Below are 14,935 nucleotides of genomic sequence, written 5' to 3'. Positions count from 1 at the left end.
AGGCTTGAAACACATGAAACACTCAATATATATTTATTACTACTTAATTATTATATCTTCTTAATTCCTATTCACCAAAATGAAAGATGAGGCATATTACTACAATGCTATAAAAGAAAACTCCTATATATACTTTAAAATACTAGAATTATAAAATATTAAGATGCAATGCTTTGGATTATTATCAGGACAGTTATCCATATTATATTCATATCTTTTCTATTACTTCTTAAACTTTACTCTTTTGACCATTTCACTAGGATGTGCGATTAATGACATCAAATTTCAAATCAATCTGTTTTTACACTTTTTAGTGATCCTGTAGAGGCTTATGTTAGAAAGAGTCTATGGATAAGATGTAACTGAATTATCTGTGGGTTTTAATTATTCTTGCCAATGCTAGTTCCTATTATAATAGATAATTAGAGGAGATGTGTCTTAGTAACAGCACATGTGGAAAGCTCTAGAGATTTTATTTGGCAACAAGCTAAATATGAATCAAACAGTGTTACATAACTCTTAATAGGCTAACTTTATCCTAAATTGTATTAATAAACTTTATATAAAGGCATAAGGATGGTAGTCACTCTATCTTTCACTATTCCTGTTATACCATCTGTGGAGCATTTGCATAAATTCTAAAGAATGGAATTTAAGAAGGCCATATATCCAGAAGAAAGTGAGCAGAATAGTGAATGCATCAGAACTTAGGATGGGAAAGAAAGCCTCCCTCATATATGGCAAAGGGATTAGATGTGTTCTTATAATTTAAGATAATATGGCAAGGACCAATGGAGAGCATTAGAAGAAGGAGTTTGTTGATTGGCCAAGAAGAGTGAAAAATCCTCTGCCATTTATAGATGTCCCCCTCCCCCTGCCAAAAAAAAAGAATTAGAAAAGAAAGGCCTACTTTTAAAAGGGACCTACCATTGTAGGTAAAATGAGATCAAGGATTAGAATCTAAATTCTTGTGATCTGTTGGCAATTTGAGGGAGAGAGATGAGCGTCTATCATATAAAAATTTAATACTGTCTCCCTTCAGCCCTAGATAACACAGATTTAGAATGCTTCCACCAAATAAAGTCTAAACATTCATCATATTGACAATGCAAAAATCTGGAAACATTATAAATTAAAAGCTAATATATCTAGTATAATAAAATATCTACAGAGGCTCTATTGGTCTCAAGGGAGTATAATTTTTTCCCTTTTTCATAATTTTCTGAATTTTAAATTTTAAAGTGAATATAATTTCTTATCTGAATAAAATAATACTATTTTAACTTGAGACAAAAGAAATGCTACTCTGTCTTTGGAATAAATCTTGTAGTTAATATTAATTTGCATATTTCTATAGTTCTCAAAATAAATGCATTTTTGTTTTTCAAATTATGTGCAATTTAATTTGTTCTACCTTGTTTCCCCAGTAAGTAAGGACAATATTCTGCTTTTGATACTAAGTGGTTAAGTATCTGTAGAAGGTGCTTTGGGTTATGTTCCCCATAGAGATATATTCAAGTCCTTTGCAAATGTAATCAAGTTAAATTGAAGTCATACCGGGTAATGGTGGGCCCTAATCATGTCCTAGAAGTTAGAAAAATTTTAGATGCAACAGAGACACACAGGGAGAAGTCCAGGTGAAGACAGAGGCCCAGATTAGAGTGATGCTTCTACACCACAAGCTAAAAAGAGGAAAGGAAGGATCCTTGTGTAGAGCTTTCAAAGAGAAGTGCTGGACTTCGGACTCCAGAACTTGCGACAATGAATTTCTGTTGTTTTAAGCCATGCAGTTTGCGATGCTTTGTCCTATCAGCCCTAGGAAATGAATACGAAGAACATTGTTGATGAGAGATTTTTATTAAATAGGAAAATTCTCAGGATAGTATTAGTATGAAAAACAATAATCAACAACTTTCTGCTTTCTAACTAAGAAACCTAGTCATTATTTAATAATGTCTTTCTTATATTATTTTCCTTTACTTCATGCTATGAAGATTATATTTAATTTTCATATTAGCTATAAAAATAACATAGTTGATTAAATAATCAAATATTTTAAACTAAAATCTCAATAATTTGGAGATATACATCTCTATGTCATGGCACTATTGTCTTCTAAGCACTAGTCATTATTTAAAATTATGTTTATTTTACAAATGTATTTATTTACTATTCTTCATTATAATGTAAGCTCATTAGTTATTTTAATACTGGCTGGTGATAGAAAATATTAAAAAATATTGAGTGCTCCTAATGTATGAACATCAGCAGCATCAGGCTTAGCATATACAATAGTACAAAAAGTTTCAACTGCCTGTGTTGAGTTATTAAGGCCCCACTGAGGTCATATCCCACACCTGAAATAGTATCTGGAGCAGCGGAATGGGGTGCACTGAAATGGCATGCTTTGGCTTAGTTTGCTTTTCAGTGAAAACAAAAGGTGGATCATATTAGCTAACTCTCAGGGTCCGAATGGGAGGTGAGATATGAGTTCTCAAACAAAATGTGTTGTGCTTTAAGTAAGATATAGATGAAAGGTTGCTAGTCATATAGAAGTAACAAATTTAACCACAACAGCCTTTGTTAAATACTTTTTTTATACCGGATCTCTATTCTGATATTATCTTCTCAGTACACGTTTAGTACAACCTTTCATTTTAATTTAGAACATGGCTGCTTTCTCCAGAAAAAAAATAATCTGAGTTTTGATTTAGATTGGAAGTTACTTTTGGTAAACTGTAGTTGAGGAGTCTTTTCTCTCATTTTAGTTATTTCTGTGAACAATGTTAAATTTTTCTACATATCCCTTAAAATTACCCAACTGCATATAAGGTTCAATTGCAAGAAATAAACATTTATGAAAGTTTTCCTGGAAAACAAAAGCTACTGTTCCTTTAAACGAGAAGTTAAATCCATGAGCCCTGAAAATTACATGCACATTTTTTGTCTACATATGGGACTTTTTCTGGTTAAAGAATCCATAGCTTTTAACAGATTCTTAATGGAATTAGTGGTTCTACCAAGTAGCAAAATTAATTCTCTAGAGACATCGTTATCAAATGGGGGTGATGTTGTCCTCTGAATTTGGCAATTTTATTTAGTTGTAATAACTGGAGAGTCAGGAGTTGTTAGAACTGAGGAGTGGAAGTTGTTGCTGGCATGCAATGGATAGAGAGCAGTAATGCTGCTAAACTTTCTACAATGTTTCAGACAGTTTCCCACAACAAAAACATTTAAAATCTTTAAAATGTGATTACTGATGTCACTGTTTAGGAACCTTGCTCAAGATAATCTAATATTCTGCCCCTTTACACCCAAAATTAATACACTGTTTAGCAAACATGATTTAGATAATCTAATATTCTTCACCTTTCAATCCCAAATTAAGACACACAAACAGAAACTGCAAAATACTTGAACTGCACTGATTCCGTTTCTCTCTGATTTATTACACTTCTTGCTTCCTAGCATGATGCTGTCACCTGATTTCAAGGCATGTTTTAAAAGTCTTTCTCTGGAAAATGATTTTATGTGTTGTGGTGCTGTGAATGGTGAATCCCATACAGGCTTTGCCTTATATACCTATAGGTTTTCTTAGGAAAATCAACGATTTTAGGAGGAAGATCAACTGTGATATGTCTTCAGGATAATTTGAAGGAGAGTCGATCTTATTTCTTTTTTTGTTTTGGCCTTTAAGAAAATGTGAACTCAACTTGAGGACCATTATCTAGTGTAATTCTTTGAATAATGATCTTATTCTGGCTTCATTTATTTTTTTCAAGCCTTTACTTACTAACTTGTAATTTTTTCGTTTACTTTTATCATAAGTAATTTTTAATATGATCTACATTTTGGGTGGTAAAGTTATAAATACAATCCCATGGCTCATAGGACTTAACACAAACGTTAACATCTAAGCAGCACATAATTTTTCTTCCTTATATAGTTGATACCACTTAATTCTGTAATATCAATACAACTTCATATTGCTATTTCTATTTAAATTATAGGCTATGAATCTTCCAGTCATTTTGTTTCTTCTGTGGTTACAGTCATTAGTTTATTCCCTTTAATCTACCAAAAACTTTTAACACCTATTCTGCTAGCAGACACTGAAGATATAAAGGTGAATATAATAAAGTATTTTTCTCAATGTGTTAACAAGCTACCTCGCTTGTTAACAAATATGTTAACATGTAAGATAGTTACATGTAGCTATCATGTTAAAAGCAGGATATCTATATATATGTTAACAAGCGGCATAGCTACATAAACCAATAATGATAGAGAAATTCACTAACACTTAGAAACATGCTTTAAACTTGTACATGGCAGCGAAAAGAAGGCATGATCAAATTGGGTAGATGCTGAGTGACAGAGTAGGGTGCATGTGAGTGAACAACCTGTATTTTTCAATTTAAAAATGATTTAACCTATAAAGTGATATATGTTTATCGCTAGATAGATACAGACATATAGATGTATACAGATAATAATTTGATAGATTCTGAAAATTTCCGATTGCTTTGGAAGTTTCTTCTGGTTGTTTTTAGTATGTTATGTAATCTTCCATTTTTTTTTTTAACACTGCTGTTTATCACCTTAGTTATATTTACATGTAATCTGCACACTTACTAAGGAAACTCATCCAGATCATTTTAATGAAGGTAAGCAGGACAAAGCTCAGAATTAAGCTGAGTAAAACGAACTATTTTATTATTCTATGGTTTTGTCCACTGCAGCATCCTCCCATTTTTTCATTGACTACCAATTTAATTATCCATTCTCTGAGTCAAGCCTGCTGTGGACACATCTAATGTGAATGGGAATTAAAGTACAGTTTTATAACTTATTAATGAGTACACATTTAACATCAAAGCATTTAAAACTAAAAATTGTTTTGGGCTTTCTCAAATCTAATATTCTCGATTTTTATTCCTCAATAATTATTTTTAAAAAATGATTTTTTTTTAAATTTTGGTCAAATGCATTTGAGGAAAACAGAATTAGTCAAGGCTGAGTAAGTTTTTCAAAAATTGATGGACTTCTTTGGGTCTTCATTGTGCTAATGAGCAATTCTCAAGTGGTGGGATTATTATGTAAATGTTTTTCTGTAACATTTGACCATAGAACCCCTAGCTAAGAAGATGTCATATATTACAAAGTTTCTTCTTACATTATGGTATTTAAATGATTATATATTTCTAATAATTATATATAATAACCAAATATATAATAAACATGAATATATTATATATATATAATCAGGTACTCTTATGGAAATGACCTGGTCATTATTGGTCATGATTATTTTTCCAAAAAGTAATGTTTTAGCATTAGTCTTTCTCTAAGGAATATAAAAGCCAACCCTGAGCCAAGTTTTGTAGGGAAAGTACTTCCAAGAGCCCTGGTAGATTTTAAAATTTATCAGAACTGTGTGATACAGAGCAGGAATGCCTGGAGGCTTTAAAAAGAATAATCAACAATTCACAACCAGTATCTTTAAAATGTAAGTATCAGCCTTTTTAAAAATGAGGACACTCTTGTCAAATGCTAATCTTGGAACTACTTAACTGCTGTTTTTGCAGTAGCAACTAGTGTTAGTACAGAGGAAAAAATAGCATGAGAACAAGCCATGCATTTTTTTTAGTAAGCTTCAGTTTATGATGAAGGTATATATTATCCTTATTCATTTGCATTGGTACAGTGTGTTACTGTATCTTTGGGTGTATGTATAGATGATAGCTAGAACTGACCCTTATTTTACAGTTAAAAGGAGAAATTTGCAGCCATTATTCCCTATCCTCACTCTTTAAGCATTTCATGCATGCCAAAAATAGTTGGAAAATTTGCACAGATTAAATCATTTAGCTGTTGCTTAAAATGAGAGCTAAAATTTGAATGAAATGAAACTTATTTTACTGTTAGTTAATAACATTTTCTTTCTATAATATCTGTAGGCAAAAGTGTGTTTAAGTATTTAATGCTATTTCAGATTATCTAAGTGGAAAATACAGTGTATTAAAATGGGAGGTTTGCTAAGAAACTGCCCAGAGGTGAGTGAGGTAGGGGGTGGGGGTCATTTCTCTGCTAGGCAGAGGCTTAATGAAATAGGTCTTCAGAAAAGACCTAGAAACAAACAAAATTCCATTATTTTTCTGTTTGAATTTGTTCCAGGGGTTCACCTGCAGAAATGAGGAAATTTCTTCCAAGGAAAACCAAGAGCATTGTTTTCACTTTTAGGTAGTGTTTGGGTGAATCCACTTTCAGGAATTAAAGGATTTCGCTAAAACCCTGCTGGCTTTTTTGTTAGCATTAAAAAAAAAAAAAAAAAAAAAAAAAAAAAAAAGAGTTACACTTGTGATCCAGGTAGGATCACAAGTCCATTTCCAAAGATTTCCTCCCAATTTTTGTCACTCTCCTTGTGCTGTTTCCTTTGCTTTGAAATGATTGGCAGTAAAAGCCTTAAAATGAATGGAGCCTGAGGGTTTGTCATCTGAGCTACCAGGTAGAGATGATCTTGAGGAATCTGCTAATCTGAGGAAGAAAAGGGATCTGCCACAACTAATCTAGGTGGGAAGAAATTTGAGTTTGACTTGATATTTGCCCTCGAGTGAAATCATGATTAGAGCTTTGCTTTTACATTGACTTGAAGACTGCATTAGTCAGTTTTCAGTGTGGCATATTTTCCTGCCGTCATAGATGATGAGGCCCTTCAATCAACATTGTAGCTATAGATGGATAGTCAAATTGCCTAAAACTATAATCTAGGCTAATGATGGATTGGTGATATCTTCTTCATGGTCAATAACCAACCAATATTTTCTTATGATAAGATAATTTTAGTTAACTAAACCAAAATATGCTTCAGAAATTATTGTCAGATTAGCCAGACTCTAAGCCCCATCTACCCCCGCTACAATTTTGATTCCACCAATTAAAAAAGATGATCCTAGATAGTACAGAAATAATACTCAAATGAATGAGTTATTTAAGTGGGTCAAAATCACTGAGGAAAAAAAACATTTTAATTTTAACATCCCTCTGAGAACATGTGACATGTACTGAGTTGAGGACCATTCTAAAATAATAACTACTTCTCAGCTTCAAGACTGATTTCATCTTGATATTCAGTCTTGAAGCTGAGAATGAATATCAAATTTCAGTCTTGATATTCAGTCCTGAAGCTGAGTAGTTACAGTGTCCACCCCAGCCGACACGGTAACTCCCTTCTTAGCCTGTTGACTTAAAGGTGGGAGGAGCCCAAAGTGTCCCAGTGACAATCTTAACTTCCCGGTTCAGTGGAATTGTTGTTGTGTCTCCTGGTGGCAGCATTCCTCCCTCTGGCACTAAGACCTCTAGGACAGCAGAATGGACTGTGGCGGGAACAGGAAGCAAACATCTTCCTAGTGGCTCACTAGCGGTGATGGTGAGTGGTGCCACTTCCACTTCTTGATTCCTGGACCTGTGAATCCTGGCTATGGGAGAAACAGGTCCGTATATTAGACACTGAATCAGGGCATACACAGCCTTCTGGAGAACTTTGCCCCAGCCCTGCAAAGTATTGTCACCTAGTTGGCATTGTAATTGTGACCTCAAAAGGCTACTCTACCTTTCTATCAACCCAGCTGCCTCAGGATAATGGGGAGCACGGTCAGACAAGTGAATCCCATGAGCATGAGCCCACTGCTGCACTTCTTTAGCTGTAAAGTGAGTTCTGCCCACTGGGAAGATTTCCCTTCCCTGCTGTCTTTCAGGAATGTCCTAGGAAGGGGCTGTAGCGCTGCTGCTGTCCACTTTTGGGTGGTGCCTGCCTATGATGCAGAACCACCTGTGAACCAGGCCCTAGTCTTCTCTTCCTCTACAACCAATCATAAGTCACTCTCCATAAGGCTATTGGTGCAGGTTGGGGGAGAGAAGGTAGGGTGGCAGAAGGGAAGACCATAGGCATTTGAATCTCTTCCTCATGTAACTTACTTGTGCCTTCAGGACCTGCTTGACCCTGGTCACATATATACCACTTCCATTTGATGATGGAATTCTATTGTGCATGACCCAGTTTATGGCTAGATGGGTCAGAAAGCACCCAGTACATGATAGGCAGTTCAGGTCACATGGTGACTTGATGACCCATAGTCAAACATTCCGTTTCCACCAAAGCCCAGTAAGGGACCAAGAGCTATCCCTCTAAAGGAGAGTAGTTATCTGCAGAAGATGGCAGGGCCTTGCTCCAAAATTCGAGAGGCCTCCACTGTGATTCACCTATGGGGGCCTGCCAAAGGCTCCACACAGCATCCCTATATGCCACTGACACCGCAAGCACCTTTGGATCTGCTGGGTCATGTGTCCCAAGTGGCAGAGCAGCTTGCACAGCAGCCGGGACGTGTTGCAGAGCCTTCTCTTGTTCTGGACCCCACTCAAAACTGGCAGCCTTTCAAGTCACTCAATAAATGGGCCAGACGGGAAATGTGTTGCCCAGATGAGGAATGTGTTGCCTCCAAAATCAAAATAGTTCCACTAGGCATCGTGCCTCGTTCTTGGCTGCAGGAGGGGCCAAATGCAGCAGCTTATCCCTAACCCTAGAAGTGATATCTTGACAGGTCCCACACCACTGGACCTCTAGAAGTTTCTCTGAGGTAGAGGGTTCCTGAATCTTAGTCTGATTTATTTCCCATCCTCTGGCACACAAATGTCTCACCAGTAAGTCCAGCGTGTTTGCTACTTCTTGCTCACTGGATCCAATCAGCATAGTGTAATGAATGCAATGGACCAGTGTGATAGCTTGCAGAAGCAAAAAGCAATCTGGCTGTGGGAGAGATGAGACCATCTATTGGACACTGAATCAGGGCATACATGGCCTTCTGGTGAACTTTGCCCTGGTCCTACAAAGTATTGTCACCTACTTGGCATTGTAATTGTGACTTCAAAAGGCCATTCCACCATTCTATCAATCCGGCTGCTTCAGAATGATGGGGAGCATGGTCAGACCAGTGAATTCCATGAGTGTGAGCTCACTGCCACACTTCATTAGCTGTAAAGTGAGTTCTGGCCACTGGGAAGATCCCTACCAGTCAGGGAGCAAATGTCGGGATTCTGCCAGTTTCTAAGTATATCTGTGCCAATCACGCATCCTGGAACTGGGCAAATAACCACAGGATGAGTCCTGAGACCCACTTGACCTACTGTAAGTCAGACCCCAGCTAAAACTCTGTTAATTACCTGACCTTCATAAGCCCCTATTTTAACTGGAGGTCCACAATGACGTTTCGGGTCCCCTGGAATCAACATCAGCTCAGAGCCAATGTCTAGTAGTCCCCAAAATGTCTGATAATTTCCCTCTTTCCCAGCACAGTAATGCTGGTAAAAGGCCAGAGGTCTCTTTGGGGAAAAATGTGAGAAAGATTAATAGCATAAATTGTCAGTAGCTTAGTGCAGTCCTTCCTCTAGGGGACTCAGCCTCCCTTTCATTCATAGGGTTCTGGGTCTGTAAACTGGCTTACATCTAGAAATTGATTGAGGGGCTATGATTCTCTATTTTTATAATTCAAATTAGTCTTTTGTCCATTCAACCTAGAATTTTCCTGCTTATATGTATTAAGTAGGAATGCAGCAGGTTTCCTATCAATTTTACTTCTAGGAACACAGTGATTAGCCAATGCCAGAGCTCAACACAAGTCAGACTGTACTGACTGCTGGTTTGTCTCTGTTGTCCATGACAGTAGCTATGCCCACCTTTCCTTTTACAGTTGAATGCTGCCCCCTGGCCCCTGCCACCTTGGGATCCAGTTATTCTCATTGTATTTAAATTTATTAGTTGAGTGACTGTGGTTCCCGCTCTTAGATCTGACATACAGAGAAGAGCAATTACAGGACTCTTCAAAGATGCAAGTGCTTCTCTCACAAATCTGTTTCACAAGATGTTGGTCAAGGGTGTATCTTCTGGACCCTCCCCGCTGGGATGAGCAGATCTAAAGTGACTAATCCACTCCACCATCCCAATCTCCCTAAGCCTTTGGATTTCTTCCTCTACATTAACCAAGGGAGATAAGGCATTTCCAGCTTGGCCACCGTGAGCCATCTTTTAAACCTGTCCAAGCTCATAAACTATTGGAAACCAAGCAGATAAACTATTAGAACCTTTTATAATTCCCTGAGCTGCAACATTAAATGAAGAGTTCCTACTTGGTGGATCCAAATTGATAAATTCAGCCTGGTCCAGCTCTATATTCCTTCCACTGTTATCCTATACCCTTAATATACGTTCAGTTGCATATTCTCCCAATTTCTGCTTATATAAATTAGAAAACTCAAGCAGTTCTCTTTGACTGTAGCACACCTCCTCATGGGCCCCACCCTCACCTCTAGGGGCCCACTGGGACTTCAGTCTAGTTATAGGTCTAGAAGCAAACAGGAGTGTTGCCAGTGGCTCCTGAGCAGAATCAACATTATCTTGCCTGACAGCTGCCTCAGGGGAGGCCATCACTGTTGTCTCTGGCAACACAGGGTTTATCTCTTCAGACAAAGCGGAAAGGCTGATGGCAGCATGGGTTGGGGAGGGGATGTTGCTGGACCCTCCCAGCAAGGATGGGGAAGCTGTTTCTTCTGGCAAAGAATGTTCATCAGAGTTTACAAAGTTAGTGTCCCCAGCTGCATCAGGGTCCTCCCACCCATCCCCATTCCAGGTTTCAGGGTCCCATCGTTTTCCATTCAATGCCCTCACTTTAACAGCAGACACCAGCGAGCCTCTGCATGTACCTTTTGTTGCAGGTCAGCCACTTGCATGATAAGAGCTTGTGTCTGTTTTTCAGGTTTCAGCTCTTTCTCTACAGGAGATATGACTCTCACTCAGGCCAATCTTAGCAGATTTGAGGCTGAGTATCTGCTTCTGAAGTATCTGAAGCTGGGAGTTAGAATTTCCGAAATAATAATTTTCTTTCATCACTTTGTCCACTGAACTTAGGAGCAACCAACCAGCTTTATTGCGTTCCTTCATTCTCCACATATTATCAAAGGTATTATGTACAGAGTCACTAAACTCCTTGCTTCTTATGAATGATGAATCAGGAGAGTCAAATGCATTTATTTTGCATAACTCTCTAAACAGTTCACATCAAGGATTATCAGTGTTCTTTATACTATTAGAAGTAGAGTCCTTAGCATTTTTGGGTATAATCATATTAAGTGGTCCACTTCAGAAATCCAAAAATCAACAAAAGAACTCCATCCTTAATATTCTATTCCTGTAGAATCACTTCTGGTACCAAAATCTGTGTTAGTCAGGGTTCTCTAGAGGGACAGAACTAATAGGATGGATGGATGGATAGATAGATGATAGATAGATGATAGATAAATAGATAGATGGTAGACAATAGACAGACAGATGGATAGATAGATAGATAGATAGATAGATAGATAGATAGATAGTTATTAAGTATTAATTCACACTATCACAAGGTCCCACAGCAGGCTGTCTGCAAGCTGAGCAGCAAGGAAAGCCAATCTAAACTTGGAGTCCAATGTTCAAAGGCAGGAAGCATCTAGCACCAGAGAAAGATTTAGGCTGGGACTACTAGACTGTCCTTTTCACATTTTTCTGCCTGCTTTATGTTCTGGCTACACTGGCAAATGATTAGATAGTGCCCACCCAGATTAAGGGTGGATTTGCCTTTCCCAGTCCACTGACTCACATGTTAATCTCCTTTGGCAACACCCTCACAGACACACCCAGGATCACTACTTTGCATCCTTCAATCTAATCAAGTTGATGCTCAGTATTAACCATCACATTTGGAAAGGAGAGTATTGAGACCCAGCAAAACATACAAAAGAAAGAGTGGTCCAGACATGAGACTTCAGAAGTAGATAAGACTAGAAGTCACAAACTGTGTGAGACTGTACCAGAAAGGAGAGGAGAGGGAGAAGCATGAACAGTGGGAGGTACTGCCTAGAAGCAGCCTCTAGAACCCACCTGGGAAAGCTTCCAGTAAGGCTTTCCTCCTTTGGAATTCTGTTTTTACCAAACTCTCCATCTGGTAACCTTTCATTACAAAAGATATTCTACTTTAAAATATGATTGTGTTGAGCTAAATTTTCTGTAATTTGTAATAGGAAAACATCAGTATTTTTTTCTTTTTCAAAAATAAAATTATATTTTAATACTATGTATGGATTGCTCAATAACTCTACTCACCCCTTTATTTTGAGAAATTCTGATTTACAAAAGAAACACCTCTTTGAATATGAACTATTGATCTAGTCTCATTTCTCTTTCTAGTAATAAGAAAACTGAAGTCTGAGATTTAATTATTTTTTCAAGAGCTTGAATAATGTAAGTAGAATCTCAAGTGGAAAATACAGAAGTAAAAACAAAACAATCCAGAAAGTTAAGGTGTTTATTTAGGAGGTTTTATCCAAATTTTTAAAATTCCTGCATAAGGGACTTGCTATCAAATGGGGCTAAATTCCACTTAACTTGATGACCAGATGCCTGGTGTGAGGACATTCAAGTCAATGACTTAAAAAATGTCTATTTCAGCCACGCTCGGTGACTCATGCCTGTAATCCCAGCACTTTGGGAGGCAGAGGCAGGCGGATCAAGGGGTCAAGAGATCGAGACCCTCCTGGCCAACATGGTGAAACCCCATCTCTACTAAAAATAAAAAAAAAAAAAAAAACAAAGAATTAACTGGGTGTGTGGCACGCACCTGTAGTCCCAGCTACTCAGGAAGCTGAGGCAGGAGAATTGCTTGAATCCCAGAGGCAGAGGTTGCAGTGAGCCCAGATCCTGCCACTGTACTCCAGCCTGGGTGACAGAGTGAGACTCCATCTCAAAAAAATAAAAAAATTAAAAAAATAAAATCTCTATTTCTTCTCTCAAGGTTAAGATCTCCATAAAGTGAAAGGTTATTTTTAGGGTTGATTGTGTTGATTTTTCTGTTTTTCTGAATGCCCTTAGTTTTGTCCCCATCACAAAGGCATAGCCAGAAATTCTTATTATGAGAAAGTAATTCTGTATTTTATAAACTGTTTTCCTTTCACTGTGTGTGTTTTTAAATCGCTCGTCCATTTTCTTTTTCAGTGTTTTGTTTTTAAAATTTATTCCCCAAGGTTTGTATTGCTGCCTTTCCTTGCTTGCAATAAAGACAACATCTGTGTATTTTCAATCAAATATGTTTATTTGATACATATTTGAACATTTTACGAAGTAAGCAGGATGAATGCAGTCGCTTACACCTGCAATCCCAGCACTTGGGGAGACCGAGGCAGGCGGAGCACGAGGTCAGGAGTTCCAATCCAGTCTGACCAACATGGTGAAACCCCATCTCTACTAAAAATACAGAAATTAGCTGGGCATAGTGGCAGACACCTATAATCCCAGCTACTTTGAAGGCTCAAGCAGAATTGCTTGAACCCGGGAGTTACAGTTTGCAGTGAGCCAAGGTCACACCACTGCACTGCAGCCTGGTGAGAGAACAAGACTCCATCTCAATAAATAATAAATAAATAAATAAATAAATAAATAAATAAATAAATAAGGTTATATCTGCAAATTACACTTCTATAATATAGTAATAGAAAATTAAACACTGTTTTCTTCTGATCAAACCCTTAAATTTATATATCATATGTGAAAATTCCTAAAACTGAAATTTAACACATCCTTAAAAGGAATTCAAACTACTTATTTCTTGCTGTATAGAAGGATTTATATGAACTCTTAAATATTTATTTTTGTTTGTTTTTGAAATGGAGTCTCTCTCTGTAGCCCAGGCTGGAGTACAGTGGTGCAATCTCGGCTCATTGCAACCTCCGTCTCTGGGGTCCTGGTTCAAGTAATTCTCCTACCCCAGCCTCCTAAGTAGCTGGGATTACAGGCATGAGCCACGAGCCACTATACCCAGCTTTTTTTTTTTTTTTTTTTTTGTGTGTGTGTGTTTTTTAGTAGAGATGGGGTTTCACCATCTTGGCCAGTCTGGTCTTGAACCCCTGACCTCATGTTCCCCCTGCCTTGGCCTCCCAAAGTGCTGGGATTACAGGCATGAGGCACCGAGCCCGGCCAAAATGTTTAATTTGTTTAATGTTCTGAATCATTTCAATTGCAAGTGAAACTTATAAGAAGAATGACATTTAAGTAGGTTTTGTCTGAGCCAAATGATGCTGGTGATGTAAAGTTAAAAGGAGCCCACAGTCAGTCCTAAATGTGTCCTTTCTGGATGGTTTTAAGGATAACTATGGCTTCAATTCCCACCTTTATGCCAGTGATCCAAACCCTTCTTCCTTTGCATTTATATTGCCAGCTTTTTCCCCCCAATTAACAGAAAACACAATTCAAATGGCTGTTTAAATAGTAAAGGAGACCTATAGACTCAGAGGTAGTTAGGACTATCCTCCTGATAAAAGAAAGATCTTTCTCCATTTCTTTAGGATTTTTTGCCACTATGATTGGTTTTCTTAGAGTCAGGTTTGCTCCCAAACTGAATTATCTTAAAGTTACACAACAGTTGCAGTAGCTCTTGCCTTTCTTTCTTTGTTCACACTGTTAAAAAAAAAAAAAAAAAAAAAAAAAAAAAGAGAGAGAGAATGTTTCTATTAAGGGCTTTATCTACACAGCAAGAGACCTGCTTGCTCAGAAGTCCACAGGGTAAAAATCCCTGCTGACCAAGGGAAGGTTTTGGTACTGCTTGGCTTCAAACCTGCTTCCCTAAACCAATCGCTGTGGCGAGTTATTAGAGCAATCAGATCCACACCTAGAACGATTGAGTGGGTAATTCTACTCAGTCACATGGCTGCTATGTAATACAGAAATAAGAAATTACATGTTGGGGAGATAATGTCCACTGTTCCCTATTTTCTCCTAATACGTTTTCTGTCTTAGGTTACAAAAGCAGAGACCTTGAATTAGTGTAAATGAATAAGTTCGTTGGATAAAATAGGA

At 37.5% G+C, this 14,935-nt stretch overlaps 1 protein-coding gene across 7 annotated transcripts in view; it reads left to right on the top strand.

Annotated features, from left to right (window-relative positions):
* The window catches only part of NAALADL2 (N-acetylated alpha-linked acidic dipeptidase like 2), a 1,288,446-nt gene that overhangs the window by 1,007,972 nt on the left and 265,539 nt on the right, over positions 1-14,935 (top strand). The window lies entirely within an intron of this gene.

Source organism: Saimiri boliviensis, chromosome 9 (assembly GCF_048565385.1).
Source record: "Saimiri boliviensis isolate mSaiBol1 chromosome 9, mSaiBol1.pri, whole genome shotgun sequence".
NCBI lineage: Eukaryota > Metazoa > Chordata > Mammalia > Primates > Cebidae > Saimiri > Saimiri boliviensis.
The sequence above is the reverse complement of the archived record's forward strand: the minus strand, read 5'-3'. Positions and strand labels throughout refer to the sequence as shown.